This window comes from Pan paniscus, chromosome 8, assembly GCF_029289425.2.
Source record: "Pan paniscus chromosome 8, NHGRI_mPanPan1-v2.0_pri, whole genome shotgun sequence".
Classification (NCBI taxonomy): domain Eukaryota; kingdom Metazoa; phylum Chordata; class Mammalia; order Primates; family Hominidae; genus Pan; species Pan paniscus.
The window spans coordinates 103,229,727-103,257,316 of NC_073257.2; the positions used below are offsets into that span (position 1 = coordinate 103,229,727).

At 40.6% G+C, this 27,590-nt stretch overlaps 1 protein-coding gene across 8 annotated transcripts in view; it reads left to right on the forward strand.

Moving 5' to 3' along the window:
- PCGF5 (polycomb group ring finger 5) overlaps nucleotides 1-27,590 on the forward strand; it is a 121,632-nt gene that overhangs the window by 30,728 nt on the left and 63,314 nt on the right. For 2 of the 8 annotated variants that reach the window (XM_003825355.4, XM_008950682.5), the window contains exons 1-2: nucleotides 12,758-12,863; nucleotides 12,896-27,487. The exons of 5 other annotated variants lie outside the window; for them this stretch is intronic. The gene's annotated coding sequence lies outside the window, so the exon portion shown is untranslated. Of the gene's footprint in view, nucleotides 1-12,677; nucleotides 12,864-12,895; nucleotides 27,488-27,590 lie in introns of those variants that run through there. One more of the 8 variants, XM_055093126.2, reaches the window with a different exon arrangement.

Below are 27,590 nucleotides of genomic sequence, written 5' to 3' on the forward strand. Positions count from 1 at the left end.
TGGATGGAGGGTGGAGACCATGAAGGGCTTTGGCTTTTGTTCCAAGTGAGCTAGGGAGTCATTGCAGCATTTTGATCACAGAAGCAATATAATTTGATGTAATTTTTTAAAGGATCATGCTTAAACTGGCTGAAGGCTGCTCAGAAAATAGACTCTAGTAGACTGTAAAGAGGAAGGGGAGAAGCAGGGAGACCAATTAGGAAGTGATAGCAGGAATCCTAATATGAGAGGGTGATGGCTTAGACCAGCAGTAGTGGAGATGGTGATAAGTGATCAGATTCTAGATATGTGTTAAAGACAAAGTCCATTTCTTTGTGACTTAGATTTGGGAAGTAAGAGAGAGAGGAGTTTAGGATGATTCCTTGGGTTCAGGCCTGAATAGCTAGAAAAATGGAGTTGTTATCAACCAAGATGCAGAAAACTTTGGGTGGAGAGATCTGTGGTGGAGGGAGAATTGGAGGTCAGCTTGGACATACTGAGTGTGACATATCTGTTAAACATCCAGTTAAAGATGCAGAGTGTGGTAGGCAGAATAATGGCCTCTAAAGATGTTCATCCTAATCCCCAGAAAACGTGAATATGTCACTTTAGGGAGCCAGAGGGACATTGCACATGTGATGGTTAAGATAACAACTTTGAGATGGAGAGATGATCCTAGATTATCTGGTGGGCCCAACCTAGTCACAGAAGTCCTTAGAAGTAGAGTATCTTTCCCATGGTGGTCAGAGGCTGAGGTGACTACGGGAGAATGGCCAGAGAGATGCGACGTTGCTTGATTTGAAGATGGAGGAAGGGGGCCACTGGCCAAGGAATGTGGGTGGCTGCTAGAAGGTGGAAATGGCAAGGAAACAAATTCTCCCCTATAACCTCAAGAAGGGAACACAACCCTGCAAACCCTGGATTTTTGCCCAGGGAGATGGATATCTGACCTGCAGAGCTATAAGATAATACATTTGTGTTGTTTTCAGCCACTAAGTTTGTCATAATTTGTTATCACAGCAATATAAAATGAATACACAGAGTAAGCAGTGGATATGAGTCTGGAGGTGAGGAGAAAAAGGTCTCGAATTCAAAAGCATAGAGATGGTTTAAAGCCACAGACTGAATGAGATCACCAAGAGCATAAGTAGAGATAGAGAAGACAAGAGGATCAAGGTGGGGGTCAAGAGAACTTGTATTGTCTTCATTTTTAAAAAAGATAGTATTAAGGATGTGTTTGTGTGCTAATGAGAGCTGTCCCTCAGAGACCAAAAGTTGATGATATAAGGGAAAGAAAAGAGTGTCTGGGGTGTTATCCTCAAGTAGGGCAATAAAGATGAGATGCAGACCATGTGTGGGGGCATTTGTGATTCACTATGGTGAAAGCAGAGAGTATAGGGGGAGTAGATGTGGTGAGAGTGTGTGTGAGTTCTCTTCTGATGACTCAGTTTTCTCAGTGGAATAGGAAGCAGCTGAGAGTGAGGATGGGGAAGGTGGTTTGAGGGTTTAAGAGAGAGAAAAGATGAGAAATAGTCCATCGGGAAATTGGGAGATTAGTAGAAGAGGGTCACATAGATTGCCTGCAGCATTAAAGGCCCACTTAAAGTTTGTGGTTATGAATTTAAAGGAGTAAATGCCACCATACACCGTTGAAAAAAGTGCCTCTGAACATTAGCTATCACCTCCTTCAAAAAAAAAAAGTCAAATATGAAAAGAAAATTTAGGGTGGAATTAGAAAGGAAAAGCCCAGTATTGTTATCCTTTCTATCCATTGTCTAGACTCCTAGAAGATCGCTTGCCTTAGAGGGTTAATAATATCCTTAAATAATTGAATATAAATCATATGTATATATATGCATATATATATGCATGCGTATATATATATAGAGAGAGAGAGAGAGAGAGAGAGACGCAGGGTCTTTGTCACTCAGACGGGAGTGCAGTGGTGCAGTCACGGCTCACTGCAGCCTTGGCCTCCTGGCCTCAAGTAATCCTCCACCTCATTTTTTAATTTTTTTGTAGAGATGAGGTTCTCACTGTGTTACCCAGGCTAGTCTCGAACTCCTGGGCTCAAGCAATCCTCCTGCTTTGGCCTCCCAAAGTGTTGGGATTACAGGCATGAGCCACCATGCCTGGCCTAAATCATATTTTTTTAATGAAATTTAAATGCTATCTTAGACTGGTTCTTTAAAGTAGCAGAGCCTAGACAGGGGCTTAGGGGCAATTAGTTTATTTTGAGGAATAATCCCAAAGAACAGCATTTGAGACTGGTAAGAGTTAATAGGGAACAAAGGAAACCCAATCCAAGGTTTGTTCATCAACTTGGTCACTATTGTGGGCAACTGGGACCTGTTCCCACAGGACACCCTCCAAGAATGTGCCTTAAAATTGGCTACTAGATAAAATTGGGGTGGGTGATATTCATTATTTGTCCACTTTCTCGCATCCCCTGCTGGTCAAGTGTTGCCCCATGGCGTGTTAAGTCTATCATGGGACTGCACATTTGTCAGAATGGCTCACTGGTTTCCTACAGATATTCCACATGGTGGCAGAGAAGGCCCAGAGTGGAAAGCACATGTGACGGTGCAGCTGAAGTGACATTCTGTCAGCAAGGGCTAGAATGTCAGTGCCAAGAGAAGTGATGTGAGGCAAAGATGTCCAATGCAGAAATGTGCTAATTACAAAAGTATCTCCTAAAATTTTGGCCAATAAACCATAATCAGACCCTAATTTCAGTTTACAAAGTTCAAATGTTTATATATTAGACTTTCTAAGCAAGAAACCTGTGCATGCACATTGAAACACCCAAGCCCCACAGTATCATTGAAGCACAAAGCAGAGCTTTATGTCCCTTCTCACCCCAGGGCTTTTGCACTTGCTAAGCCTTCTTGTTCCTTTATTCTCCCAGATCTTTCCATGGCTTCACAGTCATGCAGGTTTCAGCAGAAATGTTGTATCTTCAGAGAAAGTTTCCTTACTACCTTGACAAAATATCCCACCCCATCCCCCACCTCTGACCCACACTTGCCCAGCTCCTTTCCATTACACTGATGTGTTTTTCCATATTTCAGAGGGTGACAAATGCTATTTGTGTATTTCTTGTTGGTCCCCCTCACAGACTCTATGAGGGCAGCTTGACAATAGTATCCCCAGCACTGCATGGAAGGAGCCTTGTCTATACTTGTTGAATACCTGGTTATCATAATTCATCTTCTTTGTTTACTCTTTCCCTGTCATCTGGTTTCATCCCAGCCAGTGAAATCACTTACTAGATGAGGAACTGATGAAGTACTGGGAATTCACTGGTGGACGAGATATAATCCCCACCTCAAGTCTCACAGTCTGTCAAGGAGCCTCCAGATTCTTTTTATCCTGTGCATGATGTGGAACCATTCAAATCTCTTTTTAAACAACAACAACAAAAAAAACATGATGTGGTTTTTATATTAGACGTGGACAAGTGAGCCAGTTAATGGCATGTCCTGGTTGTCTAAAGCTGAGTGACAAACTACTCCAAAACTTAACGATTTCAAACAACAGTAATCATTTATCTCTCACAGTTTCTGTGAGTCAGGAATTTGGAGTCTGGTCAGCAGCGTAGCCTGTCTCCATTCCGCTTGGCATCAGCAGGGGAGGCTCGAAGTATGGGGAAATCGTCTGAAGGCTCGCGAGCTGACTGTCATGTCCTGGGTCTGGTCTGAGACTCCTGGGCTCCTCGGGCATGTCCCTCTCTCTATGTGACTGCTCCGTGATGTATTATTTTCTGAGGATGGCTGCACAGACGTATATCTTTGGAAAATAAAATCTCCACGGGCAGTATTATCACAACTGCTGATGTTTATTGAGGATGAGGGCTTCCTGTGGTCCAGGCATTGTGCTAAGTGTTCTCCGTGTATTATATTATCTAACCCCTGATGAGTGGGATTTGTAAGGTAGCCTTTTGTACAGTGAAGCAATGGGGACTCACCGAAGTTAAATGACTGGTGTGAGCTCACAAAGAACTTTTGAATTTACTGGGGAAAGGGCTAATGGTGGTAGAGAGTGCGTGGGAGCCTTGCTTCCAGTGGGAAAATGGGTTTCTTTACTGACTCCTCTGTCAACCGGTACTGGACATCATCCTCTCCCACCATATTCCCCTTTTTCCTTCCTATTTTCAGTACATTTTCATTTTGTTATATTAAATTTCAATTATATTTTACCTGTGCCCTTTTCCATTGTGAACAGAAATCATTTTTGTCATGTATTGAGTCCAGATTGATCTAGAAACATAAGTATCATGAAAAGATATCTAAACTGGTTACAAAAAACTTTCTGGATCCTAAACTATAGGTATGTTGGAAACTTTTATATGAAAAAAATGACACATTTTCTTTTACCAGTGAATCCCAAACTTTTTGCATTCGGAGTACTCTGAGAATCACTTGGGTCAGTGATTTTCAAAGGAGAGTCCTCATCCTGATAGGGAGGGAACAAGTGTACTTTGTAAATGTTCCCCTCCCCACCACATCTTTCTTCCTGCCTTGAGAATGACCTGCCTGCCCCACCCAGAAAGGCAGTAGCCCTGGAATCCAGTGCATTTTAAATCTCAGTATTGAGGATCTCTTAGATTCTGTTACTTAATATGCGTTTAATGAATGAATCCCATAAATGTAACATCTCCCAAACTGCTCATGCTTCTGTGGTTTCCCCCTGAACCGTGGCATCCAGTTATTAGAAATTAGAAACATATTTAGTTTTAGGGCCCCTCCCAAGTACCTACAAGAGATAGTACTTTTTTTTTTTTGTTTCAGCCTCATAACACTTATTTAAAAACAGACGTTCCAAGGAAATAGAAACAAGATTTTCTTTGTCTGGATTCATTTTGCCATTTAGGAAAGAGTTCTCCTGGTTCTCAAGATGTTTCATTCATTCAATAAATATTGATTATCTACTAAGTGCCAGACATTGGGGAAGTGAATCCACATCAGTGAACAAAACAGACAAAAAATACATGCCCTCACAGAGCTTACATTCTAATGGGTAGAGATAAATATATAACATTTTTACTTTTCAGGCAATGAGAAATACTGTGGAGAAAAGTAAACCCAGAGAAGGGGAAGAGAAGTGTCAGATCACGTCATTTTATGTAATTGTGTTTCCTTGGATTTCCGTCTTCTCTAAATTGAACGCACAGTCCTTACAGTGGCCCAGAAGAACCTGCGAGACCCATCCTGTCTCCCTGACCTCAGTCCCATCTGCTCATTCTCAACCACACTGGCCCCCTTGCTGGGGGAACCTTGGACATCAGCATCGTTCCTGCTTAGGACACTTTCCTTTCTCTCTGTGTAGTCACTCATCCTTTTGATAACTATAAGACCAACTTCCTTACCTGTTTTGTGGTCTTTACCCAGATGCCATCTTCTCAGTAATGCCTTTGCTGACACCTTGTTTTAAATTTCAGTCACCCTCCTTACCTACCCCTAGGACCCCTACTCTCCTGGAGGTCACCCCAAACCACTATTTCAGCATGACCATTGGCAAAGCAGCATCACTGGCTTTCTCTCTAGAAGGCAGACCTGCCTACGGGCTGCAGAGTTGAAGCTTGTCTCTGTCCTTCCATCTTCTTGGGAGTTTTCTGTAAAGGCCCTGATTAGTGGCAGCACCACGGGAATCTCCCTGGCCTATTCAGTAGCATTGATTCAATCCTGAGTTTAATTAGCAGCAATTGCCAGGATGACATTTTGGCCTTGTCATACCACGGGGCAGTACCTCTTAAGGATTGGATGTAGTTTTGTGCAATGAAGAGCCCTTCTTCAGATGGGTTATTTCTACCCCATGGTCTTTGGCTGAGTGTGTTTCGTATTAGTCTTCTTCCTTTTCTTGCCAGGCCATTCTTGTTCTTCTCCTCTCTCAGATGTTCTTCTCTTTCATCACCCTCTGTGATTGCCTCATCTGAGTTCTTAGCTTTCAGTTTCACTGGCCATGCTGACCTTTTATGTATTTATTGTTTTTGTTCAGAAACTGAAACTGCATCACATACATGCTGGTTTGTATCTGTCTCTCCCATTTTATTAAAAGCCTAGTTTTTTCTTCTGTGTCTCTACCACTTTCTGGGTCTTACAGCATTCAAGGGATCATCCCTGCTTCCACAAGCAAAGTTCCAGAGTCTGTGAATTTTATGACATAATAAACAAGTAGAAAATGTACTTGTCACAGGTTGGGTTCCCTGGGAAGCTGACTCTCAGGTGTAGTTTTGTATCCAGGATGTTTATTAGGGAATGCCCTTTGAAGGGTGGGAAGGCAGCAAGGGGGGCAGAAAAGGAGTTGAGCTGTAGAGCCAGCATGGCAGGAGCTCTGGAACTAGAATGACTCCTCAGAGTTGTCTTGACTTGGGCCAAGATGGCCAGGCCTTTATATTCCAGCATCCCTCAGTCCTTGCATCCTTGGGAAAGTGACCTTGGGCAAGGAGGATCTTTGCAGCTGAGGACATGCCTGCAAGAGGCCAACAACATCCCCATCAAGTGCAGCCCAAAGGCTTCTCTGAAGAGGGATCTGATCTCTGCTTCCCAGCATCTTCCACATTAATGTACGTGAAATTCAGCCACGGCTCCAAAATATGATGCAGTATTTTAGTTAAGAAGTAACATTCAAGGCTAGTTTTAGTTTAATACTGAAATTTGATTGAGTTCATTGAAATCCTAGGATGTTAGAGTCCAAAGAGGCCATAAAAATCCTTTATGCAACTCTCTTGTTTGACAGATAGGGAAGTGGAGTAAATAAACAAAGGAGAATAAATTTTAGTGTGGTTTCCCCAGAAACAGACCCCAAGACAAGAATTTGAGAGTAAGTGGTTTAGTTGAGAGGTTCTCCCAAGAAATATCAACAGGAAAGTAGAGAAGTGGGACAGGGAGGAAAAAGAAAGCAATAAAGGGTATAGTTTCAAGAGAATTACTGCTGTGGGCAACTGGAGCTCAATCCGTTTAAGGAACTCTAGGAACTAGTCTACACGCTTCAGGCTATCCTACCCAAAGGACAGGGAAATTGGGTTACTTGCCCATCAACTATCCATCCTCCTTGACTGAGGGCTGTTTCCTGGAGATGCTAACTTCCCTGCATTTTTGCCTCACTCTGGGAGAGGGCCCAGCCTGCTCCCAGAGCCAGAATAAAAGCCACAGTTGTTCAAGAAGGCTGCCTTCAGCATGTAGAGATGAGCATGGAGGAGATAAGAGGGAGGAGGAGACAGTGACAGTGTCTGCTATAGGGGATTGCCTGAAACTGAACCAGAACTCTGGTATCCTGACTACTGACCAGGGTTCTTTATGCTGATTATTAATATCTTCCTACTCAGTGCCCAAAATTGTTCAACTAATCTAGTTAAGAGAGAGTGAGGGTATAGAAAGAACAGGGGATGTAGCCCCTTTCTGGGAAGTGCACATATATGTTTGAAAGAAGAAGAGAAGATTTTATAAGCATTAATATCAACAGGTATGGATGAGATTGCATTGAAAGCTGTGCATTGCATTTGTCATTGTTGAGGTGCTGCTATAAGGGGCTGTGCCAGAAGGGAAGGTGCTGTTTGTTTTGTTTTGTTTTTAAGATATTGAGTCTTGAACACAGTCTCAGTGGGAAATTTGAACATAATTGGCAGAGGCTGAGAGGCAGGATTGTGTACTGGTGAAGAGTTGGGGGCCTTTCTAGTGGGCAATCTAGTTTATCCTATATTCATCACTTTGTGGTCATTGGACAGTGGGCAAATTAAGCTTTGGTTTCTTTCTGTATACGGTGGGGCCAATTATAGAACCCAATTCATAAGGGTGTTGAGAGCATTCAATGAAGTAATTGATGTAAAAATATTAACCTAGAGCTTGCTGTGTAGGAGGTTGATAACATTAGCTGTGTTCGTGATTACTGTTGACAGAGGGAAGTGGAAAGGGAGGGTCAGGTGGGAGAATGGTCAGAGCTTGGGCAAGCACAAGATTCAAGAGGCAAATGGAAAAATAGTGCGAAGTGGAACTCCTGAGACACCAGGGAGGTGATGGGGAAAGTTTTATAAAAGTGAGAAGAGCTGCCCACTTAGACCACATTTTCATGGGAGCTGTCTTAGTTTGTTTTCTGTTGCTACAGCTGAATACCTGAGACTGGGCAATTTATAAAGGAAAGAAATGTATTGCTTACATATCTGGAGGCTGGGACATCCAAGGGTGAGGTATCTGGTGAGGGCCTTCTTGCCGGTGGAGACCCTCTGCAACGTTCTGAGCTGGGCATCACATGGTGAGGGGCTGAGTGTGTCAGCTCAGGTCTCTCTTCATGTAAAGCCACCAGTCCTATCATGGTCCCCCCAGTGACATTACTAATCTTAATTACCTCCCAAAGCCCCACCTCTAAATGCCATCAACGTATGAATTTGAAGATTAAGTTATCAGCACATGAAATTTGGGGAACTCATTCAAATCATAAACAGGAGCTTAGGTCCCATCAAAGTGAAAGCTTACCAGGAAGCCCAATGTGTAAAAAAAATACGTAAACAGAGTTATGTGTTTGAAGGTGGAGTGGAGAACTATCTTCTCCCCTCCTCCCTCCACCCACAGCCCCTGAGGGAATTCTGAGAAACCCCAAGGCAGCAAGAACAAAAACAATGTCTGCAGAAAGATTTTTTAACACTACTGTAACACCTCATTTGTTCTGTATTGAGTTCATTTTCCAGAAAACCTTTTTTTTTTTTTTAAGAAACCCATCTTGGATGAAATTTTGTTTAAGTGTGTTACTTTTTTGCCTTCTTAACAAGGCTGAATGAAAACCTTTTAATCTGTTCTTGATGACTTTTGATCATAGTGATGAACATTTAGTTAAGGTTCTGTGCTTTAATGTGGTGATTTCCAACCTCAGAGTTTCTGAAGCGTTAGGACTGTTTACTGGCACTATGCTTTTGAAATTGTTAGAAGAAGCAGGGTGGCATCAAGGGAGGGTCCTGGACTTGGGAGCTACACTGTCCAGGATTATATCCAAGCCTTGCATTTTATTAGCATTGTGACCAGGGGTAACCACTGTTTGCCTCAATTTCTTCTTTCCCAAATTGAGAAGAATAATTGTACTCACCCCCTAGGATTATTGTGAGAAATAAATAAGTTTTTATATGTTCATTGCTTAGAACCATGCCTTCGTATAAAATGTGCTGTATAAGTGCTATGATGATGATGGTCGATATATCTGTTTTTATGGTTCTTCTGTCTTTTTTGATGTAGTATGGTGGTTAAGCCTATAGACTCTGAAGCAAAATAACCTGGATTTGAATCCACCACCATGTGATCTGATTGTTTTAAGCTGATTAATTTTTGTGAACCTAATGATTTCAGTAAAAGCCACCATTGTGACCTTGAGAGTTAATTTAATTCCCTGTGATTCAGTTTATTCTTCTGAAAAATGAGGCAAATAATACAAAGTCGTTAACAGGATTGTTGTGAGGATTAAATAGGATAAATTTGTAAGCTCTTAGCACAGTATTTGGCACATAGTGAGTAGTCATTGCATAGTAGTCATCGTTACTGTTAATTATTAAGAGTCTAAATGAGGGATACTGTAATATAATATACAGCCAGAAGTTTTTACTATATTTGACTCCTTAGAAGCCTTGAAAACTTCCTTCTTGTACTTAATTGGTTTCAGTAAATAGAGGTTATTAACTAATTATTGATCTTAAATAGTAAGTTATTTTCAATGTGCTTCTTAATGTTGGGGCAAGGGGTAGTTAGGCGAAAAGATTGGCCATTTATGCTATATAATATGCTTACTATCAAACTGTGACTCAACTTTTAGATGTATTTATGTTGAAGGAGTTAGATCATTCTTTGCTTAAAAGGTTGACATGATTAATGTTCAGATGAGGGGATATTTTCAAAGGAAGAAAAACAGTAAAGAAATGTGTTGGTGAAAATGACTAGAAACAATACAAGGTAAGCAGCAAATTTTCTGATGCAGAATACAGGCCAAACATGATTTAAAAAAGCAAGAAAGCAAACAAACAAAAATGGTGACTTTGCAGCCTTGATGGAGGTAGGGGCAGGGGAAGTGTTCAGCCACAATCTACCAGCAAACCCCTTGGTACTAAGCATTTTAAGGGCTAATTTAGGTCTCTAGGGCATGCCACTATCAAGACTAACCCATTCATGAGGGCTTCGTATAGCCAAGGTTTTGTTGCATATTAAAATGTTCAGAAAAATTATCCAACATTTGGGAATAAGGCACAGGATGATTGCATGTCTTTTTAGCGTTTTCTTGGAGCACTTGAGACGCCAGCCAAGGATCATGTAATTCTCTAGGAAAGTGTTCCTTTGTTTAACTTACTTTTTATTAGGATCCAGATTCTATGAAGTTAGATGTTAATTTGTAGATTGATCCCCTGAAAATGATTTCTGTCTGATAAAGAAAATAACCCCAAAGGTTATAGTTTTATTGCCCTATAGGATAGTAACTAGTTTTATATCTAAATTAGCAATCTTATTTCAGTATTCTGTATTTCATTGACTGTATACACTTCAGTCTTTCCTGTATTACATTGAACCAGATGTGCCATCCTGCTGAGTTAAAATAAATTTTTGACATATGCTTAATATATATTTGTACAAGACTCATGTTTTTAATTTCTTGAAAACTACATCCTGATAAACCAATTACCTGTATTAATGGAAATTTTCTTTCCTATTGTTTTCTCCGTTCTCTTAACATTTTTCATTTCCATTGTAATTTTGAAATTGAAATAAATTTTATAGATCCTTTATTCTTTTAATATAGGAAATCTGTCAACAACAAAAACAAGTGTATATATTTAAAAGTTTTAAACCTGATTGTTTTAGGCTGTTTAATTTTTGTGAACCTAATGATTTCAGTCAGGCCCACATTTCTGAAATGAGCGTTATGTCAGTGTAAGCTAATTTAACACTTTTATGCAGTTTTCATAAGTGATTGTACAACTATTTGATGTTTATTGTTGAGTTTGTGAAGCATGACACCACAAAATCATAAAAATGTTCTAATATCTGTAACCAGAACTACAGATAAGGTAGTGATAACATTTAGAGAACATGTTTTTGAATAGTGATTTGGTTTTACAAAGATTAAACTTTTAGAATTATGAATATAATGTTTAATTTGCATAAGTTTATGTCTACTCTTTACTCCTCATAAAATATTCTGACAAGCTTTGCAATAGGGAAGAGGGCTGTTAGGGATGTCTTAGATGGGATTCCAGCATTGGATAATAAATTGAACTTATTGGATTAGGTTTTAATTAAACCTTAATCTGAATTAAGGTTTTCATTTAAAAAAAAACCTTACATTAGTCTTTCCTCCTTTTGTTAGATGATTGCACTCAAGTAACTGTCTTAAATACTTTTAACTAATATTTACTTCATAGATATTAATTTAATTCTTCTAGAATGCAGACCCTATGATGACCAGGCCAGGTCTATTTTATTTACTATTGTGTTCCAGGCACATTTTTACAAACAGCCTGTTTGGAAGTTACTAAAACACAGAATAAGTGGATATGAAATGGTAGAGCCATTCCTTTCCAGACAAATGTTTGGTTCTCAAGTCTTGGAAGATGATAAACATGAGAACCCAGAAAATGCAAAGAAGGAGAGCTCCGAGGATAAAAATAGTTGTACATAGCAAAAGTTCCCCACTGCCAACTCATTATTGCCACATCCTGCCCTTTTTCTCTCTCTTCTTCAGATTCCTTCCTCCATTCACTGCCTCACTGTCTTTTGTGAAAATGAGTACTTTGGGTATTGTTTTGATTCTGTGTAGGTCACCAAGATCAAGAAATGTAATAAATGCCTTTATCTGGGCACAATGGTGAAAGATTTCCTTGATGTTCAAGTTTTAACTTCTTTCTCATAAAATACCAGAAATAATGTTTCTTAAAATTTGGAATACATAGCTATATTTAAATTGAAATATATCTGTAAACTATATAGCAAATTTGTAATTTTTATCTACATAAACAATCTTTTAAAATTTTATGAGTAAACTAAGTTATATGTAACACAGTTTAGGATGCTAATTCTTATGGTCCAGTGAGATTAGATATGTAAATACAGTTATTTTAAATGCATAAAATATATTTGTCTCTCTCACTAGAGTCACTAAGTTGGGCAAAATCTTCATTTCTTTGATTTTCCCTGTCATCCAGCCTTGAGCGCAATTGTTCCCAAATATTTTGAAAGGCTATTATGGAACGATTTTTCTTTTTTCTGGGTTTCTAAATGACTAGACATTTTAAATACACACACACACACACACACACACATATACACACACACACGGCCCAGCTAACATGGAGCAAATTATCTGCCACCCTTCCCCAAGTCAGACCTGGCACTCTAAATCCTTCACAGATAATCTGTGAATAAAAACACACCCACAGACCTAGATATTAGTATTTTAAGTGACAAGGGTATATTCCAGTGTTCATTCATAAACTGAGCCAAGCTCAAAGTACATTTTTCCTGAAGAAGCAATGTTGTAAACATTATAAATGATGAGTTTCTCAGGCCAGGCCACACAAGTCCTATCTAATCTGTGTTTGTCCATTGAACTATTCCTCTATCCATCAAACACCTAGAGAGTTTCTACTTTATGCCAGATTCCTTGCCCTGCATCGGACCACATCAGAATCATTGACAGTATATTTACAGTTAATAAAACTGAGGCTGGGCGTGGTGGCTCACCCCTGTAATTCCAGCACTTTGGGAGGCCGAGGCAGGTGGATCACTTGTGGTCATTTGTTGGTCAGGAGTTTGAGACCAGCCTGGCCAACATGGCAAAACCCTATCTCTACTAAAAATACAAAAAGTAGCCAGGCACGGTGGTGGATGCTTGTAATCCCAGCTACTTGGGAGGCTGAGGTGGGAGAATTGCTTGAACGCGGGAGGCTGAGGTGGGAGAATTGCTTGAACGCGGGAGGCTGAGGTGGGAGAATTGCTTGAACCCGGGAGGCACAGGTTTCAGTGAGCTGAGATCACACCACTGCACTCCGACCCAGGTGACGGACTGCGACTCTGTCAAAAAACAAACAAAAAAACTAAAAGACATGGTATACCAACATTTTGGCAAATTTTGGCAACAGCCTAACAATAAATTGGCTTTTTAATCTTTTATTTATAAAATAGTGCCACAAATATTTATCGGAGAACTACTATGTGCCAAAGTCTGTGCTTGCCACTAGGAATGAAAGAATGAACAGGGTAGCTCCTGCCGTCAAGGAGCTGAACAGCAGAACTCGGAGAAAAAGCAGGTTTGATTAAAGGAGAATGGAAAGGTAGGTACAGATGTAACATTTGGAAAGGATGGTGACTTCTGTGAAAACAAGCACTAGATGTTATAAATAAGACTCTTCAACATGTCAGCCATGATAAGCCACTTTTTTTTTTTTAATCTCAAAAACCAAAGAGACAATTTCTGATGCCTTTGAATGAGGATTAAAAGAGAGTGGGAGGGAGAAAGGAATTAGGCAGAGTATGAGGAAGATATCACCTGGGATGAAACTAGCAGATAGGGAAAGCCTGCATGGAGCCTCAGTGCACTTAGGAGAGTACACTTGGCTGCATTTCCCCACAGTGGTCCCTTCATTATGCAACTGCATAGTTGCCAGTCTGGAGCAAGAACATTGGGTAGGTAGAAATGGTAGGAGGCAGCAATCAGCTTAGAGTAAAGGGTGAAGTCTCAGTAACAGCCTGTGGGGGACTGCATGGTCTCTGACTTCCTTTCCTGTGCTTTCTCTGTTGCTATCTGCACCTGAGCATTATCCTGCCTCCATGCCTTTGCCTTACATTCTGTATTCTCTGCCTGGTACACTCTTCCCCCAGTTACCTGCACAGTTTAGTCCCTTACCTCATTCAGATCTGTGCTAAATGTCACCTAACTAAGTCCTCTCACCTCCCTATTTTAAATAGCACTGCCCCAGAGTCCCTCTTGGTTTTATTTTTCTTTACAGCACTGATCACTACATGACCTTATTTATTTGTTTATTGCCTATTTCCTTCTAGGATGCAAGGTCCGTGAGAACAGGGGCTTTGTCTGGTTCAGTGCAATATTTCCTGTGCTGAGAACATAGCCTGGCCCACTGTAGAAGGAATTAGGAGGTGCATTTTCTAAGAAGGGGCTTTTAGCATAGAAAGACCCTTTTCCTAAAAACCTTTTAAAGAGGAATTTTTTCAGCCTATCATTTACTTGTATTTAAGTTTAAGACCACTTTGGTGAGGGATGTGCAGCTGGTGGTAGTATTCTTCTACTAGAGAGTTGTGAGATGAGCCATTTGTCATTGCATTACTTTTGATCTTACACATTTTTTCTACTTTCAGCTTCTTGAGAAATTCAAAATCTACAGAAAAGTTGCCAAAATCTTTCAATGAACATCCGTATATCTCTCACTTAGATTCACTGTTTAACATTTTGCCCCATTTGCTTTATCTCTGTATATACATGTTACTACAATTTTCAGTGAACCATTTAAGAATAGTTGCAGACATGACCCTTTACCTCTAAATACTTCAGTTTGTATCACCTAAGAAAGGACATACAGTTACTATATTCAGGAAATATGGCATTGTTATAATCGTATCTAATGTGCAGACCTGTCCCAATGATATCCTTTATAACCGTAACAATAATGAAGTCCCAATTCAGTGGGACTGAATCACACACTGTATTTAGTTATCAAGTTTCTTTAATCTTTCTCAATTTTTCTTTGCCTTTCATGACATTAATATTTTCAAAAAGTGTAGGCCATTTGTTTTGTAAAATGGCCCTCAATGTGGACTTATTTTATGTTTCCAAATGATTATAGTCAGGATAGACATTTTGGGCAGAAACATTACATAGGTGATAATGTATCCTCCTAAGAGCATCATCTCAGCAGGTACATAATGTCAGATTATCCCATTATTAGTGCTGTTAAATGCAATCACTGTTTAGGTAGCATCCAATGGATTGCTCCATTGTAGGGGTACCTTTTCCCCTTTGTAATTCATAAATTTATAGTATCAATTTTAATTACATGAAATTAGACTATCTCTGTCAAGAGACACTGTACAACTATGTAAATATCCTCTACCCAGCAATTTTTTCTTAATAGTTTTAGGATCCCTGGAGATTCTTGCCTGAATCAATTAATAACATGGTTATAAAATAGTGATTTTATAATTCTTTCATTCCTTACATAAGTTGACATTCTCTTGAAAAGAAGGATTCTTCTTTTCCTCCCATTTGTTTATTTGCTTGCTTGTTGTAAATATGGACTCATGGATTATTTTCTTTAAATTCAGTGTGTATGATCCATTCCTCTTGCTCATTTTGATGCTCAGATTGTCCTAGAGTTGGCCTAACTGCACTGATCCTTGGCATCTGGGGAGAGAAATACCTAATCCGGGAGTAAGAAACATTTTTAGTCCATTCACAGTGCCACTTCAATTTTAATTGTGTATGAATCACCTGAGGGCCCAGATTCTGCATTCCTAACAAGCTCCCTGCTGATGCTGGCTGATCTGTGGACCCTGGCTGAAGTAACAAAGCTGTAGGCATCTATGGGCTCATTGGAAAGAGCCAAAACACATTGCTCTCCCTGTATTAGTATGAAAAATTCACCTCATTATCATGGAAGAGAATGATCTCTTGGAAAATATATGAACTCTGGTAGGCATAGGGGAGAGAGGATGCGTACCCCACCTGCTTGAGTCCCAGAAATCATGATAATGAGGAATGCTGGCCTCACACTCATGCTTATTTTGCATTTCTCCTGAAATCCTGAACTTTCAGGGAGCTGGCTTCAGTTCCTGGTTTCTGGGACCATGGGAAATAGTGACACCTTCAGAGTTGGATGTGTCTCTACTGGTTTTCTGTTAGTCAAACCAAACTTTATTGGTACCAAGGGAAGTTAGGCAGTTTAAGCTCTACTAATCAAAAAGAAAATTCTCATTTTTCTTGCTCTACAGGAGTGTGAGCTTTCTGCCATTGGTAGGTTTCAGTGGCTTTTGGTCAAATACTTTTTTTCCCTTTAGAAGTAATTTATAGGCAGATTGTTGTTGGCACTCTGGCCATTTGTAGTTTGTTACTGTTACATTCAATTCATTTATTCAGAATTCCAAATATACATAGTATTTTGTGTTGCTTAGTAACTTTGTTTAATGTGTTTACATTTTATCATTAATCCTTTTTTCTGACATAATTTCATTTACTCATCTGTTACCTGACTAATATTTTCCCTTAGTCTATTAATTATGTTAATTGATGGAATCTTCCTTGTAGAAGAAGAGAACTTTACAAGCGAGGGACTTCCTCTTTAGACATCTGTCAGAAGTCAGAGGATGGGGCTGGGCACAGTGGCACACACCTGTAATCCCAGAACTTTTGGGAGGCTAAGGTAGGAGGATCATTTGAGACCAGGAGTTTGAGACCAGCCTGGACAGCATAGTGAGGCTTTGTCTTTACAAAAAAATTAGATTAAAAAGAAAAAGGAATTGGAGGATATCTGCTGATAGGAGTAGAGTCTCCCAGTTTAGTAGCTATCAATGGGCATTGGGGAATGAATGAATGAATGTGGAACCAATATGCACGTGTCAACTCAATGAGATTGACATGTGGAAATTGAGATTCCCAAATGGGTGTTTTTGTTTGTTGTTTATTTGTTCCTTTTAATCTCTACCATTTGTGTCTTTTGCCACTTCTGGCATTTAGATGGATTGCAGATCATAGCATTAGACAATCTATAAAGCTTGGGCAATTTCTAACATATAAGTGATTTGCAACTTCATATGCCCCACTGCTCTCCCTTAACGCTTCCTTCTTCCTAGAGGGATGGGCCCCCACCTGTCTGCTGGGAGATTTGGATGCCCTTCCCCTTATAGCAAACAGTCCACCTGCTGCTTGAGATCCTTTTTCTGCCAGAGAGTGCTACAGCTCTTGTGCTTCCTGGTCACAGCACACACTTGTGTTCATTGAACGATGTGGAGTTAGTATGAATTTTATTCCCCATCTCTCAATTATGTATATGTTATAGAAGGGTGTTTAACGTAGCCACACTGTGAAAACATTACTCATTACTTCTAAATGCTAACCTGCAAATCTAGTAAGATACACAAGGTGGTACCTTTTAAGTCATCTTTGTTAGAGGATGCCACCTGAAGATCTCTAATGTCAAACTGGGTAACTGGCTTAGCTTGGTAAGAGATCATTGGCCCACAGAGGTTCAGTGGTTGCTATAGAAGCACAGGGCCAGCAGAACCTGTGGTCTGTGGAGGCCACTAGCACAGTATTCAAGGGCTTTGTCATGGCTGGGTGCCAACACCTGGTGGAAAGCAGAAAGGCTGTTTCAGTGCCTCTAGTGCTAGACACCTGGTACCAATTAAGACCACACCTGCTTTCTGTTGTTTGGTCTCTCCCTTTCTCTGTCCTGTGAGCTACATTTAAAAATAATCACTGAAAATCAGAAATGTTTCCAGTTCTAACTCAAATCACTGTAACATCTCAAAAATGTGTATGTATTCTGGAGATAGTAGTAAGTAGGAGAGCAAGTTTCACCTATTCTCTTATTTAAATGTAGAAGAATATCTCATTTTTTCTGACACGAAGAATTATCAGACAGGTGAGCTGCTTCACACAAAAACCCAGAAGGACTATAGTAGCATCCTTTACAGTGCCTAAAGCAGTGTTTACCATGCATTAGGTACCAGGAGGCATTTGTTAAATAAGTGGTCCAAAGCAAAAAGGAATGGTAATGGAGTGCATTTTATTTTTATTTCCCATCTTATCAGCTTTTTGCAAGCATTGTTTTGATTACAGCAAACTTAAATTCCTCATTAGATTTCCAATGCTATGTTTGAACATTGCTTGAATGTCAGTCCCTGGCTGTTTATGCACATGTATACAATACTGACTTGGCTATATCCAGACACAGAAATGCATACTTTGTTGATGTGATTAGCTGGGGGGATTAGTTGTTAAGTTAAAGAATATTCTGGAAAGTTAGGTGGTGCCTTTAATGTCTGAAAGTCTTGAAATGATTTCTTAGAGTGTTTCTCCATGACAGTGTGCTGTGTTACTCTTACTGTATTGCTATAGAGGTTATTGTACATTTATCCAGCATTTGTTGAACTCCTGCCAGGTTCCCAGACCTTTGCAGGGGCGATACTTGTCCCTGCCTTCAGGTCATTTACTATCGGACCTGATCTGCATAAATGTGAAACGTCAGTACTGACACAAAACCAACTTAGGTATCAGGTTCATGGGTCTCCAGCAGTTCTTCTATCTTCCTAGGAAGAGAGATTCCTATGAGGTAGAAAGGCTGGAAGAATGAACAGTTTAGGAAGATGTAGAATTGCAACTGAATAGTGAAGAAGAGGAAGAGGAGGAGGAGGGAGAGCATTCCAGTTAGTAGGGCTCAGTGTAAGCAGAAGCTAGAGGTTGGCATTCACACTGTGTTCAAGGGATAGTGAGAAGCCTGGTCGAGTTGTTAAAGTAGAGGCTTTGTCTTGGAAAGAGTGGAGACAAGGTTATAGAGCTTATCTGGAACCAGGCCCCAGAGGTGTTGCAGTGCTGCAGAGCAAAGTGGTCTGGAAGGTGGTTGAGCAGCACTAGAATGGTTCAGGAGCTGCACCACAAGGTTCCACTCCTGCCTCCATTGTCAGGAGCGGTGTGATACTGGTTGTTGCACAAACTCTCTGTGCCATGGTTTCCTCATTTATAAGATGAGGACAATGATTTTATTTATCTTACAGGATTGCTATAAATAATAAATGAAACAATAATGATATAAAATGCTTAGCAAAATACTGTGTACTTGGAAGAGCTCATTCCATTGTTAGTTATTAGGCAAGGGAGAGACATAAAGCTGATACTCAGAAATAGGTTAATTGAAGCTTGAGAAAGCTTTGTAGAGTTGCTTTTTGCCTTCATGCAGTTGAAAATGAGGTGTTAGAGGTGTCACCATAATTTCCACACTGTTCAAGAAGGCACGGGAAGAGACATGAAGTAATGTGTTGCATGAGGCCATTCTGTTTTCACTACGTCCCCATTTCACAGATTTGATGAACATGCTTAAAAGCCATTGAGAAATAATTAGATCACAGTAATTTGGAGTGTCTCTTAATAGTCACAGAGAACTCTTATTCTGGTCAGTTAGAGGAAATGAATTATTTGACCAGAAGCAGCTGGAAGTTTGGTTTGCTTTTTTTTCTTGATTAATATTTTATATTGTATACTCAGAGGCTACTGTACTGACAGGAATGAGATAGAGAATTGAATCTGAATAAATCAAAGTGGAAAATAACTATGAATATCCCTAGAAGAATTGTACAGCCTAACTTCTATAACGCATGCCCGCTAATTCTGTTTGTTGTGTTCACACTTTGGGTAGGTAAGAAAATGGAAGGCAGCTCTCTATAAAAACAAGAGTTCTGTTTTAATACCCTTGCTTAAAGTTTTTCTTTAATCTTAAGATTTTTTTCTTAGCTGGAAGTAAGTTTAATTCATCTATTGGGACGTTTGGATTTTTATTAAGCTTGATGTCTTCTCTCTTTGTAAAGATCTGAATAAGTTGTGCTTCAGACTCATCTTCATGGTAGAAACTATGAAAAATTGTACAGCATATGTGTTACACTACATGAAGAAATAGCATCTTCAAAGGATAATATTACACTCACATTTTAATCACAATAAGTTATACTTCCTAAGCACTGCTCGTCTGTATCTTATTCTGAATATTATAGATGTTTCCATATCTGATATAGAGAGTGTTCTTATGTGCAATTTAAGTGTTTCCAAGGGTCAAAGCTTGTAAATGCTAATAGTTTCTTGTTTAGCACTCCAAATATAATGCCATGCATTTACTGGCATGAATAGTTATTAATTAGTATTAATTCTATTTGTGTTTTAGAAAATGTAAGAGAGATGAATCAAAAGTATGACTAATATTTGAAGGAACACATCTATTTCTTAGTCCGTGCAGTCCTTAAAATATACTCTACATATGTGTGGATATATATGTATGTATTTGTATATACGTATGCATAAGTAACCTCTATTTGGCTACAAGTAGCACAAATTAGTTCTACGTCAGATATTATAAGTACGTTTCTGTACTTTGTTCATTAACTTCATTATTTTATTTTATTAAAAAAAATTTTTTTTTAAGATGAAGTTTTGCTCTTGTTGCCCAGGCTGGAGTGCAATGGTGTGATCTTGGCTCACTGCAACCTCCACCTCCCAGGTTCAAGCGATTCTCCTGCCTCAGCCTCCCGAGTAGCTGGGATTATAGGCATGCGCCACCACACCAGGCTTTTTTTTTTTCTTTTTTTTCTTTGTATTTTTAGTAGAGATGGGGTTTCTCCATGTTGGTCAGGCTGGTCTCAAACTCCCGACCTCAGAGAGGTCCCCACCTCGGCCTCCCAAAGTACTGGGATTACAGGCGTGAGCCACCATGCCCAGCCACTTCATTATTTTAATGTGCCACATTAAGTGTTATGTGCTACATGTTAAACATTAAACAGATTTATTCTAAATGCCTGCTATGGGTTGAATTGAGTCTCTCAAAAAGAACTGGTGAAGTCTTAGCCTCTGCTACCTGTGAATATGACCTTATTTGGAAAGGTCATATTCTTTGAAGGTATAATCAGTTTGGGCTCTTAATTCAGTAAGACTCATGTCCTTATAAGAAGAGGAAAAGGCCAGGCATGGTGGCTCATGCCTGTAATCCCAGCACTTCGGGAGGCCAAGGTGGGTGGATTGCTTGAGCCCAGAAGTTCAAGACCAGCCTGAGAAATATGGTGAAATCTTGTCACTACAAAAAATACAAAAATTATCTGAGCATGGTGGTATGTACCCATGGTCCCAGATACTCTGGAGGTTGAGGTGGGAGGATCACTTGAGCCTGGGAGATTGAGGCTGCAATGAGGCGTGATTGTACCACTGCATTCTGGCCTGGGAGACAGACTTTGTCTTAAAAAATATATGTTAAAAAAAAAAAAAGGAGAGACAGACAGACAAGGAGAATGTCATGCAAAGATAGATGCACAGAGAGAAGACGGCCATGGGACTGCTGGAGCAGCAGCACAATTGCATGTTGTAGGGGAGGGGAAATTTCCTCCAGGGAGGTTGCTACCAGAAGAAGGGACTATACTTAGCTACCTCTGGGTTAGAGAATTTAAGGGAACTGATCAAATTCAAAATCATGGCTATGAGAAATAGGAGACAATTTGTCCAGGCATATACAGGAGTAATTATAAGAACAAAGCAAAACAAAACGCAGCATTAAGAACCCAGTTGACCGGGATAACATGTTTTTAGTAGTACTGATTTGCAGACAAGCACACTGGTAGAGGAGCACGACAAACAGATGAACGGCCAAAAGGCTAAAGAACTGCAGATAAAATATGATAACCAGAACAGGGAGAAAGTTAATGATGATTGCATTGGGTCTGAGGAAGACAAGGAAGGAAATGGATCCAGAGAAAGGTTGATTAAACTAAATTGAAAGGAAGGAGCAGAGAATCCCCAAATGGGGATATAAGCCAGAATACAGTTATTTTAAAATCAATTTATGCTTATAAGTTCAGGTTCTCATTACAGAAAGTCTTTCCTTTTCTAGTAGAAATGAGTGTTCTACTTAAAATTTCAGACTTCACTGGTAAAAAGGATTAAAGAATCAATAGTTATGGAAATATTGTAAAGGAAATGGTGATCTATGAATTTATAATCATGAAGTTCTAATTAACTTCCTCATCAGTACTTGTAATAAGCATCACCCTCCTAACATTTTTGGGAAGTGAAATATCATTGTAAGTTGTTCAAATCAGGAACAACAGTTCTTGACAAAATTTGCTTTTTAAAAGCATAAATGAATACATGTAATTACTTCTCTTCCTTGGATTTTTCTTCAGTTTTCTTAATTTAATAAATTAAAATGGTGATATTGAAATGATCTGGTATCAAAGCCTCGTCTTTTATAATTCAGTAATATAGTTTGTGAACAGACCTCGGCCTTGGTGACTTGTGTGAAACTCCCTGTTCACAGATTCTTCTTAATATGCATATAATAGTCATCCAAAAAGCTAGAAAAGGAGAATACCCATCAGCAGCTTAAATTCCCTTGTTTAACGTCATAGAAATAAAAACATACGTCCTTCTCCTTAGGAGGCTGTCAGGTCTGATCTAGTTCCCATAGCTGCAATATTCTTATTTTCAAATGTGCCCTCTTTTGCTGAGTCTGCTGTCTTTGAAAAGAGATGGGATGGGGAAATCTCACCACCCAGCCCTTCAGGGCCTCTTCTCAGAGCTGCTGATACTGGCCATGGTGAGGCTGGTGTTGACAGCTAACACACTTTTCTTCTGGCCTTCTCATTTATCATTCATATGCCATTACCATTCATTTGTAACTGGCAGAGAAGGCATTTAGGACTAATTTCTTGTCCACCCATAGTGCTGCTGCTTTCAACTAGAGTTTTTGTCACTTGATCATGTTCCATGTAACACTTTATTAATAAATTTTGATATATTGCTCCATAATTGTTTCTTGTGGATAAGTCTGTACTCCCTGGTGTGATTTTAATTAATAATCCAAGAAGGCAGGGATTATGCCTTAACACATCCTTTGTAAGGATCGCTTCAAGAAGAAACCCAAGAAAGAATACATAGGATCAGTTCTTAGAATGTATGCTGCAAATTATTCAGTTTTTCAATAAATATTTGTTTGAACACTTGCTTTTTGCCGTCCACTCTGCTGGGGATATGCATAGCCAAGCAGTGGATCCACTGGGCTTACACTCTAGTGGGAGATCCAGATGAGTAAATCAGATAATCTAAGAGTGTGATATTTGATTTGAGAGGATAAATGTGAGTTGTTAATGTATGAATATGGTCTGTGTGTATACAGGAGGCTCTTTGGCAGCTTTGAGGTGCCTGAGAAGGTGACCTTTGAAATCAGCTAATACGTGAAAGGATATATAAGGGTTGGTCAGACTTAGCAGAGGTGGGGAAGGGTGAGGGGATAAAGACAGGGTGGTCATTTGGAAGAAGACATATCTATCTAGCTAGAGAGTAAAGAGGTACATTATGGCTGGAGCACAGAGTTCAAGTGGGGGTGGGGAGGCTGTAGAAGTGACAAGGATCTGAAATGGCCTTATTAAGTGTTTGGGCATTATTCTAGAAATGAGGTTTTTTAAAGCCAGAGAGCAGCATGACCCTCATTTATATAGTTAGAAAGAGTCTTCTGGCTGTGCTGTGGAAGATGCTTTGGCAGAAAAGAGCTGTAGGAAGACTACTTAAGAGTTCATTGAGTGATAGAGAGTAGAGATGATAGTGGATCTGAACAGGGTGGCTAAACAGAGGGATTTAAGAGACATTTAGCAAGGGAAGTCCTTGAAAATTATTGGATTGTGGGAGAGGGGTGCAGTAAGAGAATGACATGGTCAAGGGTGATTGGAAGTTCTCTTCAATTCTCTGTTCCCCCTACCATTCATCCATCATTGATTTTAGGCAAACATAGATTTAGAGTTATAATATTCATGGTCATAAAATAAATATATGTGGGCCTTATAGGATATTTATGTTCAATTGTAATATTTTCTGTAATCTCTATAGGAAGACCTTTATATTACAGAGAGTAGTTTATATGTTAAAGGCACTCTATGTTAAAATATTAAACAGCATTCTTAGGTACATAATTTATAATAATGAAAATTTCACCTTTTTTTTTTTTTGAGACAGAGTCTCTCTCTCTGTCGCCCAGGATGGAGTGCAGTGGCACGATCTTGGCTCACTGCAAGTTCCACCTCCTGGGTTCACGCCATTCTCCTGCCTCAGCCTCCTGAGTAGCTGGGACTACAGGCACCTGCCACCACGCCCTGCTAATCTTTTTAGTAGAAAAGGAGTTTCACCGTGTTAGCCAGGATGGTCTCGATCTCCTGACCTCGTGACCACCCGCCTCGGCCTCCCGAAGTGCTGGGATTACAGGCATGAGCCACCGCACCCAGCTGAAAAATTCACCTTATTTAATATTTCAGGGAGATGTAAATATATAACCACATTTTTCAATCACTTTATGCCATTAAAAGTCAGTTAATTAATGATGTATTTATTAGGCAGGAAAGGAATGTGAACTTTTAGTATAGAACTACCTACCCACCCATTGCCCAGCCATAAATGAAATAAAAATCTAGATATAAAATATAAAGTAATGAAAACATTTGTTAGGTATACAGATAGCTCCAAGTAGTTCCAGGAGTTATTAAGAGCCATTTGTGGTTCTCTGGAAGAGTCTGGGCCAATACTCAAATGCAGCAGTTATCACTTTGGGATTATGCTTCTTTGATAGGGAATCTCCAGTGGCCACTTCGCTCCTAAGTGCCATCTAGACAGTTATTTCCCTCCCTCTCCTCATCCATTCTTCCCTTTCTTTCTTCCTTGTTTAACAACAACAAAAAAAGTTAATCTGTGTGTTTTTTCTTTAGACGTAGTCTCGCTCTTGTGCCCCAGACTAGAGTGCAATGGCGCGATCTTGGCTCACTGCAACCTCCACCTCCCAAGTTCAAGTGATTCTCCTGCCTCAGCCTCCCTAGTAGCTGGGATTACAGGCACCTGCCACCAAGCCTGGCTAATTGTGGTATTTTTAGTAGAGACAGGGTTTCACCATGTTGGCCAGGCTGGTCTTGAACTCCTGACCTCAGTTGATCTGCCCGCCTTGGCCTCCCAAAGTGCTGGGACTACAGGCGTGAGCCACCGTGCGCAGCCCTAATCTGTTTCTTACCAGACCTCCCTTAAGTTCTGGGACTTGAGAAGTACTCTCAAGAGGTATTAAAGAAAACTGAAGCTGACACCTTTGTTTTGGTCTTGGCTCTACCAGAATCAGCTCTGTAATTATGAATTCACCACGTCTCAGGATCTTAGTTTCTACATCTATAAAATGAGAAAGCTGAAGTACATTATTGATAAGGGGACTCCCAGCTATTATTCCTTTATCCTGCCTTTTTTTTTCCCCCTGGTCCTATATCCAGTTGCTTCCAGGCCTTTGTTTACTTGAGGGTCCCACTGGTACTTGAGATTTGTTATCAGAGCTACCCCCTCATGTTGTAGCTTCCGTCATTTGTCCTCTGCCCCCACTGGCAGTACCAAGGGACTAGACTAGGATAAGTAACTGGTAAGGAGCCCCAGGGGAGAAGGAGAGGCAGCACAGCAGCTGAAAGTCCCATGTTTTAATACTTAACAATCTGCATACACATCACACAGGAAAGTTGCCATTTCACAACACTCCCTCTTACCATTACTTTTGTTATTATTCTTATTTTATTATTATTATTGAGACAGAGCCTTGCTCTGTCTCCCAGGCTAGAATGCAGTGGTGCGATCTCGGCTCACTGCAACTTCCACCTCCTAGGTTCAAGCGATTCTCCTGCCTCTGCCTCCTGAGTAGCTGGGACTACAGGCGCATGTCACCATGCCCGGCTGATTTTTGTTTTAGTAGAGACGGGGTTTCGCCATATTGGCCAGGCTGGTCTCAAACTCCTGACCTCATGATCCGCCCACCTCGGCCTCCAGAAGTGCTGGGATTACAGGCATGAGCCACCGTGCCAGGCCTATTATTATTTTTTTAACCAGACAAATGTTTGAGTTTTTAAACTTGTTTTTATTTTGTGTATGTGTGCATTTTTTTAAATTGGGGTGGGAGAGATGGAATGGTTGCTGAGGAAGGCAGAGGCGAAACCACAGAACACTTAACTGCAAACTATTGCTGCCTCTCCAGACACAAAGCACAGATTGCCTTACAAAAGTTGTAGTTCTCCCTCATCCCAAGTCCATTCTGGCAACCCCACCTCCACATTCATCCTCAGGTACTGCTATATCACATGTTTGTGACCCCTTCCTTCATTGCTAACATATGTCATCCTAAAACCCGCCTTCAAGCTCGTTTCCTTCAGGAATACTGATTAACCGCACTTGTGATTGGTCACCAATCACATTTAAGCCCCCTGGACTCCACTGTTATTCTTTTAAAACATATTTAAAATAGTTTCAGACACAAAATAGGAAAATACCAAGTCTTTTTTATATATTGTGGTATATATACAGTAATATCCTCCAATGCATATTTTAAACACACTAGAAATAGTGTGATTTTTCACATACTGTTCTGTTTAGTCTCTGAAATGAAAGATATGAAGCATAAAGAGTAATCCTACTGCCATGAAGTCATTTGACCTCACTTGTTTTCTCTTACTCATTGTGATTGCTGCGATTTATGAAGTTGATCCCAGCTTGGACATTGGCATGTATGATTTTGGAAAATGGTTCTTTAAAGGACTATACGAATGTGGTCATTTAAAGCTGTTTCAGAAAATGTATTGCTCCTGCTGTGATATTAGAAATGGCAATTTTTAAACATGTCAAAGTTTGATTATAAAATGGATAGTTTAAAAAGCTGCCTTGGTCTACTGCTTGATGCATTTTAAATTTGAAATGGATCTTTGAACACTTGTATGGCTGCTGGACTAGCGGTTGTTAAGTTTATTGGTTTGCCACTTAGAGTCATCTATCACTTTAGTAAGAAGTTAACGCCTATCAGTTGGAGAAAAAGCAAATATCTTGCATTGACAGTCTCCCCTACCCTCTACTATTGTCATTTTCTTAAGCCATCACTGCTCTGGCTTCTAAAATACACGTTTTTGAATGAAGGTTTTTGCAGTGAATGGTCTCTTGTAGATCTCAAAGTCCACTAGAAAGAGTACTGGGTTTTTGTTTGTTTTGAACCTTGCAAACAGTAATGCTTCTTTACCACTCACCCTCCCCCCACCCTCAACCTCCACAACGTTCCCGTTTGCTTATAGTTGTCAACGACCATGATCTCTGGACCCACGCTACAGTAACAAGTTTGTCAGTCATTTTCAAATAAGGTGCAAATCAAGGGATGGCTTTGTCCCCACTTCGGCGCAGGTCGGACAGACTTGGGGAAGACGCAGCTGAAGAGACAAATTCTCAGGGTGCGTCAGTCTCATCACTGACCGTTGCTTTTAAACCCTCCAGGGAAAATATGCCAGTCATTGTTATGATGTAAACAACCGAAGGGGTGGACGGTGAGGATAAGAAGAACCGAGATAATATTTGGCCAGAGCTACGTGTAGCACAGGGAGCCAGGGCGGCAGCTGCACCTGCGAGCAGCGCAGGCAGCAGGCGCGGCCTCCGGGCGTGGTGGTGGGCGTGGCCGGGCGGCGGGGGCGTGGCCGGGCGAAGGGGCGGGCGGCGCCGCCGGTTGGAAGTGGGTGGAGTTGCCCTTGGAGGCGGCACCGGACCTGGGCCCCGAGGCCCGCCGCGCCCTGTCGGGCCTGAGCCGAGTGGCCCCACAGAGCCGGCGCGCTCCCGCCTGCAGGGGGAGAGCAGACGGGGCGCGGGGACCGGCCAGGCCGCGGCGGGTGCTGTTTCTGTTTCACTTTCCTTCGCTCTGAGGCCGGCGCGCTGGCGGGCGAGGAGCGGCGGCGGTGGCGGCCGCTGGGTAGGTACCGGGCGGGCTGGGGAGCTGCAGGGACGCCAGACTCCTCACCCAAGTTTGCGCCTCAGGCGAGAGCGACACCTCCAGACACCTGCCCTGGCCGGCC